This window comes from Neolamprologus multifasciatus, chromosome 3 (assembly GCF_963576455.1).
Source record: "Neolamprologus multifasciatus chromosome 3, fNeoMul1.2, whole genome shotgun sequence".
NCBI classification, from domain to species: Eukaryota; Metazoa; Chordata; class Actinopteri; order Cichliformes; family Cichlidae; genus Neolamprologus; species Neolamprologus multifasciatus.
Genome location: NC_140441.1, coordinates 41,992,359 through 42,010,586, shown reverse-complemented (window position 1 = coordinate 42,010,586; position 18,228 = coordinate 41,992,359).

The window sequence follows — 18,228 nt, the reverse complement described above, 5'->3', positions numbered from 1 at the left end:
ATGTTGGTACAAACATATGGCTTCTTCATAACTCAATGTTTGTAAATGAGGTTGTGTGCAGCTGCAGACCATAAGCAGACTGGTTAAGTTTGACATGGGAGACCTTTATGTGATCTCCCACGTGAAAGTGCTGCATTGCTGCCTCTCTCCACAGGGACACGGTCATGGTATAACAATCCTGAAATCACAAACATGACAGAACAAAATATGTTTTTATTAATTAATACGAAAAGCCACTAACACCAAAACCAAGCCTACAAGCTAATACAATCTGCTCATCTACCACCAATCTCAAATATGCCAAATGACTTTCACCACTTTCAGTTGTTTCTGTGAGACACCCTTCCTCACTGCCGAACACTGAAAATTCAATTAAAATACAATGTCAGGGATAGTGATTGTATAGATCTGTGATGGTTGTTTCTTTCTTAACTAATCTCAAACACTTACCTCCATGACCTCCCCGTCCACTGACATAAGCCCCCCCACAGTTGAGCTCATTCTCAGTGGCATTACAGGGGCAAAGGAATGCAGAAGGTCCTCCGCTTTTGCCATAAGCTACATTAGCCACTCCATCCTGCAGATCCCAGGTGATGACCCTGACCCTGTCCCGCACTTTTAAATCCCAGATGTGGATGGGTGGGGGCTGGAAGTAGGGTGTCTCCGGGAGGTTGTAAATTAGCTTCATCAAAGCCATTCTCAAAAATAAAAGCAACACAAACACATTAACAGTTTAATACTTTTCTGCTGGATCCAGTTTAGATATAATACAGTAACAGTGCCTGCCTGAGGAGAAGAGGGCTGTGAAGCAAAGTGGTTCAAGGTTATCAAGCAGTGACAGCATGTTTTTTTCAAATTTCACTGTTGAAGTGGGCCGTTGGCTGCATTCAGTGGGTGAAATAGGAGAGGACAGCAAGTTGGATGAAGGGGAATCCTTTGGAGAAGCAGGGGTGATCAGATTTAGTTTAGGTGTGGTGTAGATGTCTGAATGTTGAGAGGAGAGTAGATCAGGCTTTGGCGTGACGGGGAGCGAGTCAAACAGTGACCACATGTCTTCTTGAATTTCAGCAAAACAGATGGGCTCTTTTCTGTGTTCAAAGAATGTAACTGCAGATGAAAATTATGTAGATGAAGTAGAATTAACAGGAGAAGCAGGGCTGGTCTTTTTAAATAGAAGATCAGTGCCGGGGTCTGCACATGGACAGGGGGGCTGCTGAGATTGTGAGAAGGTGAAAGGATCAAGTTGAATTCAATGATCGCCTCCGTTAAAGGTGACCTCAGTGCGGAGCTGAACGGGTGCAGCAGAGGCAGCCAGTGACAGGAAGTGGGAACCTGATTTCCTTAACACACAGGTGTATTGAGTGATGTCTGTGTGTTTGGATTCTGCGCACACACTGACTGCTGGTGAGGCACTTTGCTAACATCTAGCTGTGGCTGCTGATCTGGGTCCTTCACAACTGAATAAGAGGAAGTGGATGGCTCTATCTCAGCTGGCCTCATACAAAGCCTCTTGGTTTGCTGTGCTTCATCTTTGGATTCAACTGCAGATGCCGCAAAACAAACAAAAACACCAAATTATTGTCTTGTTTTTATCACATTTTGCAATAAAAATAACTGAAATGTTTTTTTTCACTTGTGCTAGATGTGTGAGATGTCTTTTCCTCTTTTTGCCCTAAATACAAACACATTCGAATTTAAAAAAGTGATTCAAACGCTTTGCTGTGACTGTTTCATCATTTAGAGCAGTGATGGGCCCATGTATGAACTGCATATTGGCCCTTTGGACGTATGTAGTTGTCTTTGGTAGACCACGCTGGATTTTCTTTGGCATGACGACATCTTTCTGTTTCTGCCTGATCAAAATATTTCCTATGCTCATCCTTTGAAAGTGACTTCCACTGTGGACAGAAGAACACAAAAAAACACTCGGCACATAGAAATACACAGGTACACTGCTACTTCACATAGCTACAGCATGCATGCACAAACACAGGCATGAAACATTAGGAGATGCATAAATATATGGAGAGTTACAAACTTACTCTCTCTCCCACTTTTGCATTTAGAGTGACGTTTAGTTCAGCTTTGACCTTTGGCCTTTGCTCCTTAGGATAAAGCATGAAGACGTTTGGTGGCTTCTTGACGTATGGCCTGTCTTCATCTTGTTGGGACACAGAGTAAGAGCAAGCAGATTCTGCGTGAATCATTGTAGTCAGTTTCCAGAAAAAACAGCAGAGAAACTTACTTTGGAGTGGAGCTGTCGGGTGGAGGAGATACAAAATCACACACCTTCACACCGTGCTTACAGATATACAGAGAGACAGATATGAGATAACAGAAAGTTAATACAAATTTACAGATGTTCATCAGCTGTGTCCACTTGTGTATTTGTGTGTTTTACATACAGTTCTCCAACAGGATGCAGGTACTGGACTGTGTCATCAGAAATCATGAGGACATCACACTTGAAACGCACAAAACGTACAACAGACGATGAGAGAGATGCAACACTATGATTTCTCCACTAGAAGTGAGATCAGTGGGCTGTGCATAAAACTAAATTAATACATAGCTTCACTTTGCGCTGGTGAGTTATTCTTTTGAATTATGATTCGCTGGCAGTGATTTACTGATTAGCATCAGTACATACAAGGAAGGTGACCGCAGACTGATTTTAGAGTTAGGGTCCAGTGGGGAAAGGAGGAGGGCTGGGTAATGGCCCAAGAAAAAGGAGTACCTTCTGATCCCATGTTTACACAATATCGTCTAAATTTTCTCTGTTGTCCATTTTAATGACAGTTTAAGTGCTGTTCTTGTCAGCACTTAAACCTTGTGCAGAGTGGTGGTGATTTAACTAATTAAACTAAATCGTGCAGCAAAATAAACATGTATACATTTATATTTATAATATACATTTATAAGTGAAAGGTTACTGTGCAAATTTGAATTTTAAAGCCTTTCTTGGGATAAACTAATACAATATTAATTTTTGGAGAATAAAACATCTACAATTTTGATTAATCTCTCCCAACAGTTTACTGTGTGAAGGAAGTTGATGCTTACAGATATATTCAAATACTGCAGATACATTTTAAATACATTTTTCTTTAAATGTTAATGAAATTCTTGTGTTTTTGTATGATGTCAATTAATTTTTCACTGCTCGGTCACACAACATTACAATAATTCAAACTGAACTTTCTATACTTTTTGTTCAATTTGAAGGACAGTAAAACAACTACAGGATTCAAGAAAAATATTTATGCAGAAACAATAATTGTGGGGTTGAAAGAATTAAGTGTATAATTTCAGTGATCCACTGTATCAACCAATATTTAACCTTAATACTATCAGTACTTTCAAAAGAAGTTCAGTGATGGTTCGAACCATCACCATCACATCATCATCATTCAGCAGTGACGATCATTATGTTTGGATCAGACAGCCTGCAGGGAAGGACTTGGGTGAATTGGGATGAAAGATGTATGGAGCTCCTACTAGAAAGATTCCTCAAAGAACAAGTTTGGCATTGAATGAGACACATCAAACAAGAGTGTGACCCTAAATGGACAGAATATGCTGCCTGAAGAAACTGCTGTTTATTACTGTGTCCGATGCCACAGTAACACAAACCATCAGGGGATCTGAACTAAAGCTCCTTCGTGGCTGACAAATCGTAGCATGAAACCACAAGAGGAGGAACTTGAACACCAGTCATTTTGAAAGATTTTGCATTGTTTGTGTGTATGTGTGTCTCTAGGTTCTTGTTTATGTGCAACACCAAGGCTGGAGAGGTTCCCGCCCTGAAGTCAACCACACCTGCCAACAATCATACTCACCTGCTGCTGATGATCCTCGTCATAGGCTCACCATGAAACAGAGTGGCTGAGGTTTGGGATCACTGAGTGACACAGTCAGTAAACTCTGGCTCGCTCAGGTGAACCTGTCGTTCAGCTTTGTCAGTGAGATGTGAACTAAATTGTGTCTTGTTTTGCAAACAAACCAGAAGGGAGAGTGTGGAGGGAGCCGAGCACTTTTATAAATATTGCTGAGGGAGTTGTTTCTTGTACCACGGACCAAGAGGAGATGTCACTGTTCGGAAGTTGGGAGATTGTAATGGAGGAAACCATGTTATTCGAACTGTTTTTGCACATCTTTGCTTGTTTGTTCACTATTAAAAAAAATAAATAATTTTTTTTAACTCTCACCTATCCAGTCCTGTTTGGGTCCTATTTTCTCCAAAACCTGACAGGCTGAATTTTTTGGTAAAATGTTGCATATGACCTTGTTGTTTGCAAAACTTGTGCGTAACTTTTTAAAATTATAAGCAAATATAATTACAAAAAATTACACTCCAAGTTGACATCAAGGTTACTCACTGTTGGTTTCACATAGCTGGCATAGCACAGGCTTCAAGCGTGTGTGTGTGGGGGGGGGTTTCAGTCGGTTTTGTATCTTTCGATTCACTATTTTTCTTCTTTGCATGCAAGCTCTGTCCTAAGAGGTCTTTCTGGTCCATCATGAGTTTTGGTTTGCCCTCATGGATGAGGTGTTAGGACAGAGGCCTTTTACCAGGACTTCCAGTCCTAATGAACTACATCCAGGAAGACACTTCAGCTGCCCAGTTCAGCTGTGGGCAACCAAGTCCAAGCTCACAAAGAGCAGGAAGATGAGGGCCAGCTGGAGCCAAGAGCAGAAAGAAGGACAGGGATGATGAATTTTTTTGAAATGATAAGAGAGGCACTAGATTATTGGTAATTAACTTATCATTAAAGTCCAGGATTAACCTGAGTGTCCCAGTATGCACAGGCACTTTTAATCAGGCCTGATATTTGGCTGAGTATGAAGTCTCGAGCAGTGCTGCTGAATCTGCAGGACCAAAAAGATGAAGGAGGTGCCACAACTGAGACCCTTGGTTTGCGTTTCCAGCTACTGAGTGGAGCATCATACAGGGTGGTCTCCACTTGTGTTCAGGGATGCTCTTCTCCATTGTCCACTGCATCATGTATCACTTGGGTTTGCAGGGCTGATGTAACTAATGGCTGCCATGTCACTAAAATGTATTCAGAACGATGCAAGACCAAAGTGGTGCAAACAATCCTGTTAATAAAGATATGACACGTGACATTCTAGAACTACAAAAAAGCACTATTAAAGAATACCTGCCTGTTCACAACAATTGTGGTCCAGGGGTACCTCCTCCAGGGCAGACACCTCAGCAAATAGCTGGTCCTGCCAGAGAGCACCACTGACGGCCTCCAAACCAGTCTCCCCCTCATCTTGCACAACATCCTTGGGCTCATCCCCCGGGGCCACAATGTCACCAGCACCGAGGCAGATGTTATGCAGAACAGCACATGCTGCTATGAGCTGAAACAGATATTTCATTCTGTAAATAAAGTGTTTATACATGCACATACTCTAAAAACAATGACGATGTATTCTAATGACTTACATATGGTACAAAGGTGTGGTGCACCTCCAGCGCTTGGAGGAAGATGGCATGGAGCCTCGTCTTCATCATTCCAAAAGCATGCTCTATAATAGGCCATGCCCTGGAATGATGAGAGTTGAAGCGCTGGGCACCCACACCTTGGACTGGCCTCTTGTAGGGAGTGATGAGAGGGAGTGGATGTTGGAGACATGGGTACCCTCCATCTGTGAGAATTAAATGCACTGGAGGAGGGTAAATGGCCTGCCAGTACAGCACCCTGGAGTCATGCACTGACCCCAACCAGCCCACATATGTACTGATGAAGCGGTCCTGATGGTCACAAATCGCCTGCTGGAGTATGGATGGGAACAATTTCCTGTTCCTGTAGCACTGACCAATCAGGGCCTCTGGGAGGCTTGATGCGGACATGGCAGCAGTCAATTGCACCAGCAGCTTTCAAAAAGGCTATGTGTCTTGCCAGCCCTGCAAACCTATGAGACATGGCATCTAGATCTTCAGGAGTCCGAGGGAGGTGGATGACCTGATGGAGAATGGCCACCACCTCCTCTGTGACCCTGTGACACAATGCGGTGAACAGTGGAACGAGGTATTGCAAAAAGCAACACTGAAGGATGCTCTGCTGGCCAGCCAGAAAAGAAACATAAGGACCTCAATTGTGGCACCCCAACCATGTCTCTGATCCTGGTTAAGTAGATTCAGCAGCACTTTCAGAGACACCCTGCTCAGGCAAAAATCAGGCATAGTGTTTTCAATATTAAAAAACTTGTCCAGGACTTGGACACTCAGGTGAATCCTGCAGTACAGTAGTCTGGTCTGGTGAAGGAAATTATGGAAAATAATAAACATTCTTTTATTTTTGTCATCATTATGAATGTTGCTGTTGTTGTTCTTTACAGAAATGATTTTACATGTGAAAACATTATTGCACTTGAGTAAAATGCACTGAAATAACTCCTATAGTAAAATCAAGTCTACAGTGGTAAATATCGGAGTTTTAAGTTAGTAAACAAATACACACGTCAAATATATGAATCAAAAAAAAAAATGACGACATGTATTTTTCAATGTACGTGAAAGTGGTTATCTTTTAGTCGCAACAAAATCACTCGTCTGTGATGAGTGATTTGTTGTAGCCCTTCAATTACGACAAAGATGAGACAAGCGAGAAGGTTGTCCGAATTCACCGATCGGGAGAAATGGTAATGGCGGGAACAGCTGGTGACGCAAATCTGAAGGCTAGACCGTCCAATTTCACAAGCCTCGCACTTCCGGCCTTCTGAAGGATGCAGACCCTGAATTGGGACACAGCTAGTGTTTACACTGCAATCTGCCTTCGTGACATACACTACACAAGACAACACAACACACTAACTATACACTCCCAACATGCTAAAAACCACAAATCTCTAACATCTAAAAACTCTTTCTCCCTCTGGCTCTCGCTGCTGTCCAAAACGTTCCCCTCTACCTAAACAACCAAATCCTACATGTTGCTATTTTTTTTTATTGGTCAACATGGTACATTAAGGACTTGGCACTAAGTCACGATAGCGAAGATGGGTTTTTGGTGGGCAAATTAATAAACAGAATCCTAAACAACAACTTTTTAAAAATGTAGTCAGTTCTGTGTTAATGAATTTCACTTACCAAGGCTGAAGAGAAGTAAACCTATTACAAATGTGACGTTCCTCATTCTGCACACAAATGACACCTATAAATGGCGCTTTACAACAGTCAGTGCTTATAAGTGGTTTTGAAGAGGCGGGCTTTCAGCGTGTAGCTTCTGTCTATGTTGGGTTTATCTAGGCACAAACCCCACTGGAACACAAAACCATCAACTACACGGTAAACCAGAAGGCGCTCTTTGTGTTTTTGAAGTCAGCCAAGGTCAAGGAAAAGATCTCTTCACCCGAACTGCTATTTTTATTCTCAACAAGCAGTCATACATGAATATGCAATTATCAATACACGCGACAGTCTTAAGCAGGCGTGTGTGTGAGCAACATCAGTGTCTGTATTATGTGTGGGTGTGTGTAAGTGCATGTGTGTCTGTGTGTTTTCAGCCATAACATACATAGACATACAACCTTTCAATGAACTTAACTTGTGTGTATGAGGTATGCTCAAAAACAGAAATAAGCGTCTTGCTAAACTATAAAAACACGGACTTGCAATAGGTCATATCTCAAATGAACATTTAAAGGTGTGAAGTCTTGAATTTTAATAGAACAGTCTGGTTTCTAAAGTTATAATTATAACGTCGCGGCTGCTTCCTCTCATCTCATGGTACACAAGTGCACACAGGATCTTATCAGCTTATTTTATCATGCTTCCAAAGATCCAAGCTTTCTGAAAGTTTTTCAAACTTATTTTCGACCTTGGCTGTTTTACTCTCATTTTCAGTCAATAATTGTACCTGACAATTTTCAGAGGAGTGCTTTGTTTGTCAAGCCATTGAGCTATGAATTATTCAAACACAAAAAGGCACCTAACTCAAGGGATGAACCAGTGTTTGTCATGTAACATATAACATACATGCCATGATAATTCAGCCAAGAACCAATTTAAAGGGTGACTGTCAGGAAGCCAGTACAGAAGAACTGGACAGAAGATCAGTGGCAGTAGGTCTCGTGGAGTTGTCTTCTTCTGTCTGCTGCTTTAGTGCCACCACAGCAGATCATTTGCTGATCATTGATGTGAAAGCATCCCCCCCTTACACATCAACCCTCTGCATGTCCTTGTTCATTACATCCATGAACCTTCTATGAGGTCTTTCTCTTCTCCTCCTGCCTGGCAGCTCCATCTTCAACATCCATCCTGCCCAATATATGTAGAAAGAGAGAGAGAGACAAACACTGAAAGTGCAAAAATAATAGTACACAGCAACAGTCCGTAATCAATGGCCTTATTCCAGGTTTGATCAGCACCATGGACAACAACCTCAGTCAGAGGTTGGGTGAACAGACACATTTATTTAAACTTATGTTACACCATCTCCTTCATCTAGGCTACCACAATCCCCATTTGGTAAAATAACATAAAGACCACTGTAATGTATATTACCATAGAACAAAAGAGATATATAATTCCCAAACAAATGCTTCAAAGCAGATAACTCTAAGCCCGCCATAAAGCTATGACATCTTACTGTTCATCACTGATAACAGCACTGTAGCCACGGTGACACAAAGTCAGAACTCCCATAAATGGTAAACACGTGACTTCATGAATTTTTTCACAAATTAAACTTAACCCTTAGAGAAAAAATAATTATTAACTGCATGGTTCTCTGAGCAGAAACGTTGACAAACTTAACATATCTCCTGAAAACGGCAGCTCTCCGCGGATACTAAACTTTGAGAGCGTGTGTGGGAAACCGTCCAGAAGTGGTGGCTCGTCATTTGCGACCTCTCGAAAACTCACAAGTTGACGTTTTTGAACCGTAGCGGTGAGAGAGAGAGGAAGGACGCTAGCATCAACTAGCTAGCCGGTCGTCACGGCAACGCTACAAGCATGGGCCCGAAAAAAGTTCTGTCAGCAGAGGAAGGTGACGATATTAAGAAGTCGCTGGAGTTTATGACAGAGGAGATTTCTACTGTCAAACTGCAGCAGAAAGCCATCCTGGACCTGGTCGAGGAAGTTAAGGCTCTCCGCATCCAGAACGCCGAGAAGGATCGGCGGCTGGCGTACCTGGAGAACAGAGTGGCGGATTTGGAGCAGTACACCCGGATGAACGATGTCATCATCACGGGGCTTCGCATCAAACCCCGGTCATACGCCCGGGCGGTCGCCGCCGACAATGTAGGAGGGCCAGGAGAGGAAGATGTCAACTCCACGGAGCATCAAGTGGTTACCTTTCTACGGTCCAAATGTGTGGAAGTGGATTATAACAACATTGAGGCTTGCCACCCTCTACCCCGAAAAAATGACAGTGACAAACCAGCCATCATTGTGAGATTTGCAATACAGAAAACACAAAACAGCACTGTTAAAACAAGGAAAGAAACTGAAAGGATCCAATGTCTTCATGAATGAACATCTGATAAAAAGAAATGCGGACATTGCCAGGAAGGCACGTTACTTGAAGAAACAGGGAACAATTCAAAATACATGGACCACCAACTGCAAAGTATTCATTAAACTCAACGGAACACCGGAACAAGCCAAAGTGTTGGTCATCAGAAATATGGAGGAGCTGGACAAATACTGAGGTTCAACTTACTCTGGAGGTATGAATACACATGTGACGTGACACACAACACAACACATGGCACAGTCCAAAAGAACTTCATCTGCATCCAACAACAATATCAATATAACTCATTGGAATTCTCTTTATGATAATCTTGAACTGAAAACATTTCGATACACAGACCATAATGTTCTAGACTTAGAAAAGGATATAGACCCGGAAAATAACTTCTTCTACAACATCAGCAGTAACTGCTGCTACTTCACTGATGAACAGTTTAAGCACACCATCAACACGGAAAATAAATTATCAATAATCCATTTTAATAGCAGAAGTCTGTATGCCAACTTCAACAATATAAAGGAATATCTAAATGAGTTGACAAATCCATTTGGAATTATTGCCATTTCTGAAACATGGATCAATGCGGAGAAAGGACTGGACTTTGGACTGGAGGGATATGAAGTGAATTTTGTAAATAGAAGGAACAAGAGTGGAGGGGGAGTAGCTGTGTATGTGGATAAAAACCTAAATTACAAGGTGGTAGAAAGCATGACAACTGTAATTGATAATTTATTAGAATGTATAACAATTGAAATTTTTAAGGAAAAAGAGAAAAATGTAATAATTAGCTGTATATATAGAACACCTGGCTCTAGTATTCAAGTATTTAATGACTTCATAGAGGAAATGTTCTCTAAAACAAATCAAAAAGTTATGTTTATCTGTGGGGATTTTAATATTGACCTGTTGAATCCGAAAAAGCATAAAATGACCGACGAATTCCTAAACACTATGTACAGTTTGAGTTTACATCCTAAAATAACCAGGCCTAGTAGAATTACACCACATTGTGCCACCTTACTTGACAATATTTTCACTAACAATATGGAAAACAACATTGTGAGCGGAATATTAATTAATGACATCAGTGATCACCTACCAGTTTTTGCAGTTTATGACACTAATTATAAGAAAAATCAGCATGAAGAACAACTGAGATACAGACGTGTAAGGACAGAAGAAACTATGAATGCACTTAAGAATGATCTACTAAATCAGGACTGGGACAATGTGTACAAAGAAACTGATATTGATATTGCATATGGCATATTTTTAAGAATATTCATGGAATTGTACGATAAAAACTGTCCAACAATAAAATACAACAGAAAGCACGAATATTCAGATAGACCATGGATCACTAAGGGTTACAAAATGCATGTAAAAAGAAAAATACACTCTATAGGGAATTCCTAAAACAACGAACAAAAGATGCTGAAAATAAATATAAAAAATACAAAAATAAGTTGACCAATATTATACGTGTATGTAGAAAGGAGTATTATAGTAAAATATTGAACAACAATAAACATAATATGAAGGGAATATGGGATGTTTTAAATGGTATCATTAAAAATAATTCTGGACAGCAAAGTTATCCTCAATACTTTATCGACAATGGCAATATTATGGAAAACACTGCTGATAAGGTCAACAGCTTTAATCATTATTTTGTAAATATTGGACCAAAACTGGCAGAACAAATTCCTGAGTCACTGCCATCAGTAGACTGTAGTGAATACCTGATTGATAGGAACCCTAACTCAATGTTCCTCACATCAGTGGAGGAAAAAGAAATAATTGACATTGTACACATGTGTAAATATAAAACATCAACTGATTGTAATGATATTGACATGAAAATCGTCAAGAAGATCATTGAAGGAATTGTAGGACCTCTAACATATATTTGCAACTTATCATTTCAGACGGGAAAAGTGCCAAACAAAATGAAAATAGCTAAAGTTGTGCCGCTGTATAAAACTGGGGATAGACGCCACTTCACAAACTACAGGCCTGTTTCTTTACTACCACAATTCTCCAAAATCCTAGAAAACCTGTTTAATAAACGATTAGACAAATTCTTAGATAAATATAAATTACTCTCTGACAGTCAATATGGATTCAGATCAAAAAGATCAACATCTCTGGCATTAATCGAATCAATTGAGGAGATCACGAATGCTATAGATCAGAAACAGTATGCAGCTGGAGTATTTCTGGATCTCAAGAAAGCATTCGACACAATCAATCATGACATATTAATTAATAAACTGGAACGGTACGGGATCAGGTGGGTTGTACTGCAATGGGTGAAAAATTATTTAAGTGACAGGAAACAATTTGTGAAGCTGGGTGTCCATTCCTCATCATGCTTGGACATTGCTTGTGGTGTTCCACAAGGCTCTGTACTGGGTCCAAAATTATTTATTATTTATATAAATGATATTTGTAAGGCATCTGATATATTAAAATTAGTATTATTTGCAGATGACACAAATATTTTTTGTTCTGGGGGGAATCTAAAGGAGCTGCTGGATACAATTACATCAGAAATGTGCAAAATTAAAAAATGGTTTAACAGGAACAAACTATCGCTAAATCTAAGTAAAACTAAAATAATCTTATTTGGGAATTCCCTTAGAAATGCACAAGTGCAGATTCATATAGATGGTGTGGAAATTGAAAGAGTACTTGAACATAAGTTTCTTGGTGTGATTATAGATGATAAATTAAACTGGAAGTCTCATATAAATCATATACATAACAAAATTTCAAGAAGTGTCTCAATCTTGAGTAAAGTAAAACACATTCTGAACCACAAATCACTCCACATTCTCTATTGTTCCCTGATTGCACCGTATTTGAATTACTGTGCAGAGGTGTGAGGCAATATTTACAAATGTTCGCTATCATCAATCTTTATATTACAAAAAAGGGCCATAAGGATAATCCATAAAACCGGTTACAGAGATCATACAAATCCACTATTCTTAAAATCAAAAATTCTCAAATTCACAGATCTGGTTCATTTTCTCACTGCACAAATTATATATAAAGCAATAAATAACCTGCTTCCTGACAATATTCTAAAAATGTTTTCTAAAAGGGAACGGGGATACAATTTGAGGGGGGAATTAAATTTAAAACATCCTCGTATCCGTACAACATTAAAAAGTTTTTGCATCTCTGTGTGTGGAGTGAAACTGTGGAACAGACTAAGTAAAGATATAAAGCAATGTCCGAGCATGGCACAGTTTAAAAAGCGGTTTAAGGAGATGGTTTTTACAGGGTACAGGGAGGAGGTAGAGATTTGATAGGGTGTTCTTGTCTAATATTTTCATGTGTGTGCGGGTGCACGGGTATGTTGGTATGGGTATATATATATTTGTAGGTTGTGTATCCTTTGAGGTGTTAATGGGGTTATTGAAAATGTGTATATGTGCGTATGTGTAAATACGTACAGTGGGGCAAAAAAGTATTTAGTCAGCCACCGATTGTGCAAGTTCCCCCACTTAAAATGATGACAGAGGTCAGTAATTTGCACCAGAGGTACACTTCAACTGTGAGAGACAGAATGTGAAAAAAAAATCCATGAATTCACATGGTAGGATTTGTAAAGAATTTATTCGTAAATCAGGGTGGAAAATAAGTATTTGGTCACCTCAAACAAGGAAAATCCCTGGCTCTCACAGACCTGTAACGTCTTCTGTAAGAAGCTTTTCTGTCCCCCACTCGTTACCTGTATGAATGGCACCTGTTTGACCTCATCATCTGTATAAAAGACACCTGTCCACAGCCTCAACCAGTCAGACTCCAAACTCCGCCATGGCCAAGACCAAAGAGCTTTCGAAGGACACCAGGAAAAGAATTGTAGACCTGCACCAGACTGGGAAGAGTGAATCTACAATAGGCAAGCAGCTTGGTGTGAAAAAATCAACTGTGGGAGCAATCATCAGAAAATGGAAGACATACAAGACCACTGATAATCTCCCTCGATCTGGGGCTCCACGCAAGATCTCATCCCGTGGGGTCAAAATGATCATGAGAACGGTGAGCAAAGATCCCAGAACCACACGGGGGGACCTGGTGAATGACCTGCAGAGAGCTGGGACCAAAGTAACAAAGGTCACCATCAGTAACACACTACAACGGCAGGGAATCAAATCCCGCAGTGCCAGACATGTTCCGCTGCTGAAGCCAGTGCATGTCCAGGCCCGTCTGAAGTTTGCCAGAGAGCACATGGATGATACAGCAGAGGATTGGGAGAATGTCATGTGGTCAGATGAAACCAAAGTAGAACTTTTTGGTATAAACTCAACTCGTCGTGTTTGGAGGAAGAAGAATACTGAGTTGCATCCCAAGAACACCATACCTACTGTGAAGCATGGGGGTGGAAACATCATGCTATGGGGCTGTTTTTCTGCCAAGGGGACAGGACGACTGATCCGTGTTAAGGACAGAATGAATGGGGCCAAGTATCGTGAGATTTTGAGCCAAAACCTCCTTCCATCAGTGAGAACTTTGAAGATGAAACGAGGCTGGGTCTTCCAACATGACAATGATCCAAAACACACCGCCCGGGCAACAAAGGAGTGGCTCCGTAAGAAGCATTTGAAAGTCCTGGAGTGGCCTAGCCAGTCTCCAGACCTCAACCCCATAGAAAATCTGTGGCGGGAGTTGAAAGTCCGTGTTGCTCGGCGACAGCCCCAAAACATCACTGCTCTTGAGAAGATCTGCATGGAGGAATGGGCCAAAATACCAGCTACTGTGTGTGCAAACCTGGTAAAGCCTATAGTAAACGTTTGACCTCTGTTATTGCCAACAAAGGTTATGTTACAAAGTATTGAGTTGTATTTTTGTTATTGACCAAATACTTATTTTCCACCCTGATTTACGAATAAATTCTTTACAAATCCTACCATGTGAATTCATGGATTTTTTTTTTCACATTCTGTCTTTCACAGTTGAAGTGTACCTCTGGTGCAAATTACTGACCTCTGTCTTCATTTTAAGTGGGGGAACTTGCACAATCGGTGGCTGACTAAATACTTTTTTGCCCCACTGTATGTATGGATAGATAGAAACATATATGCCATTCAGGACATTTACCTCCAGCGATGCCTCCGTAAAGCACACAGCATCATCAAGGACCACAGCCACCCAGCACATCAGCTGTTCTCCTTGTTACCATCTGGCAGACGTTACAGGAGTCTGTCTGCTCGGACTACAAGACTTAAAAACAGTTTTTACCACCAAGCCGTACGACACCTCAACCACAACACTTAAACACACACAACACAGCACTCAGAAGCTACCCTGTAGCTTCACAAGTACTCTGTTTAATCTGCACTGGTCACTTCACTTTATTGTCATTGATATTTATATTTAAAGTGCAATACTGTAATTTTCTGCTGCTCATTCCTGTGCAATATCCCATCTGCCCTCCCGTCATATTTCTTTTCAAGATTTTCTTATTTAATCACTAGTGTACATATATTTATATTTATAGATACATATATATTTAGTCATCTTTTCTCTTTTACCATGTCTCTCTAATATTTAGCTCCTTACTATTTTTATATTTTTATATTTTATTTTATTATATTTTCTGTACTGTATCATGCTGCTGAGTGACTGCTGCTCGTCAAACACATTTCATTGCAATGTTGACCCTGTGCTAACTTGCATATGACAATAAAACTTGAAACTTGATATATGTATATATATTAAAAATAAAAAATAAAAAAATAAAATAAAATAAATAATAAAAAAAAATAAAAAAAAATAAAAAAAATAAAAATACACATGACATATAATGTGATTGCAAGGAGGTATTTCGGTAGTCTATAAATTACTAGATAGTGGAAAAGGGGTGGGATTAAATAAGCTCATGCTTCTTCCTGCTCCTTTTTGAACATAAAAGATATTTGTAGTTGTGGTTGCTCGTTTTCTTTTTGTTTTGCTTTGTTTATTTGTCTCTTTTAATTCTATGTTGTTGTACTTTTTTAACATGTTCAAAATAAAGATTCAATCAATCAATCAATCAATCAATGCCATCACATACATCAACTTTAATAATTGCCTGTATTGACTTAGACCGTTTGTCTCCAGTAAATCTTTCCAAGTTAACGTCATTAATTACTTTCTCTATGCCACTAACATGTCTGTTACACTCCATTACAAGAATGCTCAAAACCTCTTATCATTATTTACTGCTTTAATTTTAAATATCTCTTTCAAGACAGAATGGAGGAATGGTTCATTTGAATATTTTTAGAGTTTTAGAGTGAATCTTAGCACAGAAACAGCAGTAAAGGTTACTAATGACCTTGTTATGGCCTATGCCAGGTGGCTCATCTTTGTGCTTGTCCTGTTGGACATCAGTCCAGTATTCAATACCACTGATCTTATTACAAAGACTAGAACACACTTCATTGGTTTGAATAATTTGAATATCTGATATATTCCAATTTCTGCATGTAAATGGGGAGTCACACAAAAGGTTCATCTTTTTAATGTCTTTAAAACAAAATCAGCACAGAGCACGTTTGACATAAATTTTGTTTGATTTGAAGAAGGTGGGGGCAGGGCACTTCACTCACGTCTGTTAGACCTGTTTTATTTGACCCACACAAAATGTGGAAATTGGAAACAGCTAAAAACGAAAAAAAAAACCATGCCTGGAGCAATCCACTTATCAAATACATTGAAAGATTGTGTGCCAGTAAAGGTTCCCAAGGTTGTTCAGTCTGAAGCCGCATATAGATACTGTAGCTTCTTATTTGAAGCAGCAGCTTATAGGCAGACTGTGTACTTGTGCACCAGCACCTTTGCTGTGGCTATCACCCTGGTACAGACCGGAGAATATAATCTGAGGCTGTGCAACTGCCACGCGACATCTCACACTTATAGACAGGTTAAATAACAACAGGAAGTCCACCAAAAGATACAGCGGCTTGCTGTATGTGGGTGTGACTCAGGCAGCTGAAGACCTGATTCAAGATATAGATAGAAATACCGCACTGGTGTGAATGTTACCACAGAGTAAATGCAATAATGGACAGGTGAGGTCATATGCAAAAAATAGATAATCTCTTAGAAAAGCAAAAATGTTACACACCGGATAAAAGGTCAATAAATGCTCATTTGTACACAGAAATCTCAATAGGAGTTTAATCTGAAAGATTAATGGTTTATTCCTGAGCTGCAGTTACATTTATGGTGGAAAATAAATAATGGATGAAAAATAATGACTCTAGGGAAAAAAGAAACAATTAACCTATTCTGGTCCCCAAACAGACTTTTTGTGTCTTTTACCACTATCTTAGATATGTTTTAATTGCTGACCACTAGAGGGTGATATCTGTACAACTAGTAACTATATAAGTTGTAATTAAAGAGCAATTCCTGGGGCTGGAAAATGAAACCAAATAGTAAAGAGCTAAAAACTCCTCTTAAATATGGCTCTAAAAGGAGTAATTTCCCCAAGACTCCCTCATCCATTTAGACATTCTTAAGGCTTAAAATGATGGACTTGGTCACTTTGATTGACAGGTATGTGAGTGTAGGCAGCTCTGGCTTCTAGCTGACTGCTAGGCCTCACGTGACAGTACTAAACCCGACATGTCCATGATGTTCATCTTGTTGGAACATTTTTAATATAATTATCCAATAAATAATATACTATAAAAAAAGTTGCCATCCCATTGGTTTCTGTATTTTAACGCCTGAGCGTTTGCATTCTGTGGGTCACCACGTTGGGGTTTTAACATCTGAGGTGAGAAAGCACTGTGTGCTATTTCTCAAATAACGTTAGCTGGCTCTGTTAACTAGCTGGATTCATATACTGTGACTGTGTATTGCACTGACACAAACGTCATGGATATGCATCCGCAGCTATATTATTTATCGGATAATTATATTGAAAATGTTCCGACAAATGATATGAATCTCCAATAAACATTGCATACATAATTTCCTGGATTGTTATACTTTTATTATTATTATTATTAATTTTTGACCTTGAAATCACTGTGTTGCAGCATCAGAAAAGTTGTCCAAACTCAAAAAACACTCATTACACCAGCGTTACACCTGCTCTGTCATAGCATACTGAAGACAGGTGGTTCTGCTGAGAAACAAAATTTTTTTTATTCAGAAAAAACCCCCAAACAAGACAACAACAGACAAACAAGAGACAGATATTTGATGTGACAGACCTCACGATCTCTTTGCTCAGACCACACCGCGTTATTGTTTCCTGTTGCTCATGATGTATATCTCGCTCTCTCCTCGACTGCTGCAAACCTCCATCTTACTCTCAGCTTAAGAAACACTTGACAGTCTTTAATGTCCTGACTTATGTCCTTCAACATCAAAATTAATAAAGACAACAATATCATGTTCATCATATTTATTACAAGCTTAACTTTTAATCACAATACAGAAGCGATCTTATTTTTTTGGGACAGACACAACGTATCAACGCTATCTTAAAAAGTTGGTTGTGTTCAGGCTGTCTGGTCACAGCATGGATAACACGAGTTTCTTATTTCTCCCCTGATGCATGCCTCCTGGTTTTAATTGTTCCATGCGGATGAAGTGTTACATCCTGATGATCATCAGAGTCTAGATCAAGAGCTGAGTCATAAGAGTCAAACACGATTTCCCTTTATGAGATGCAACTAAACAACAGAGCTTAAATGCTCTCAGAAGAGAGCATTTAAGCTCATCA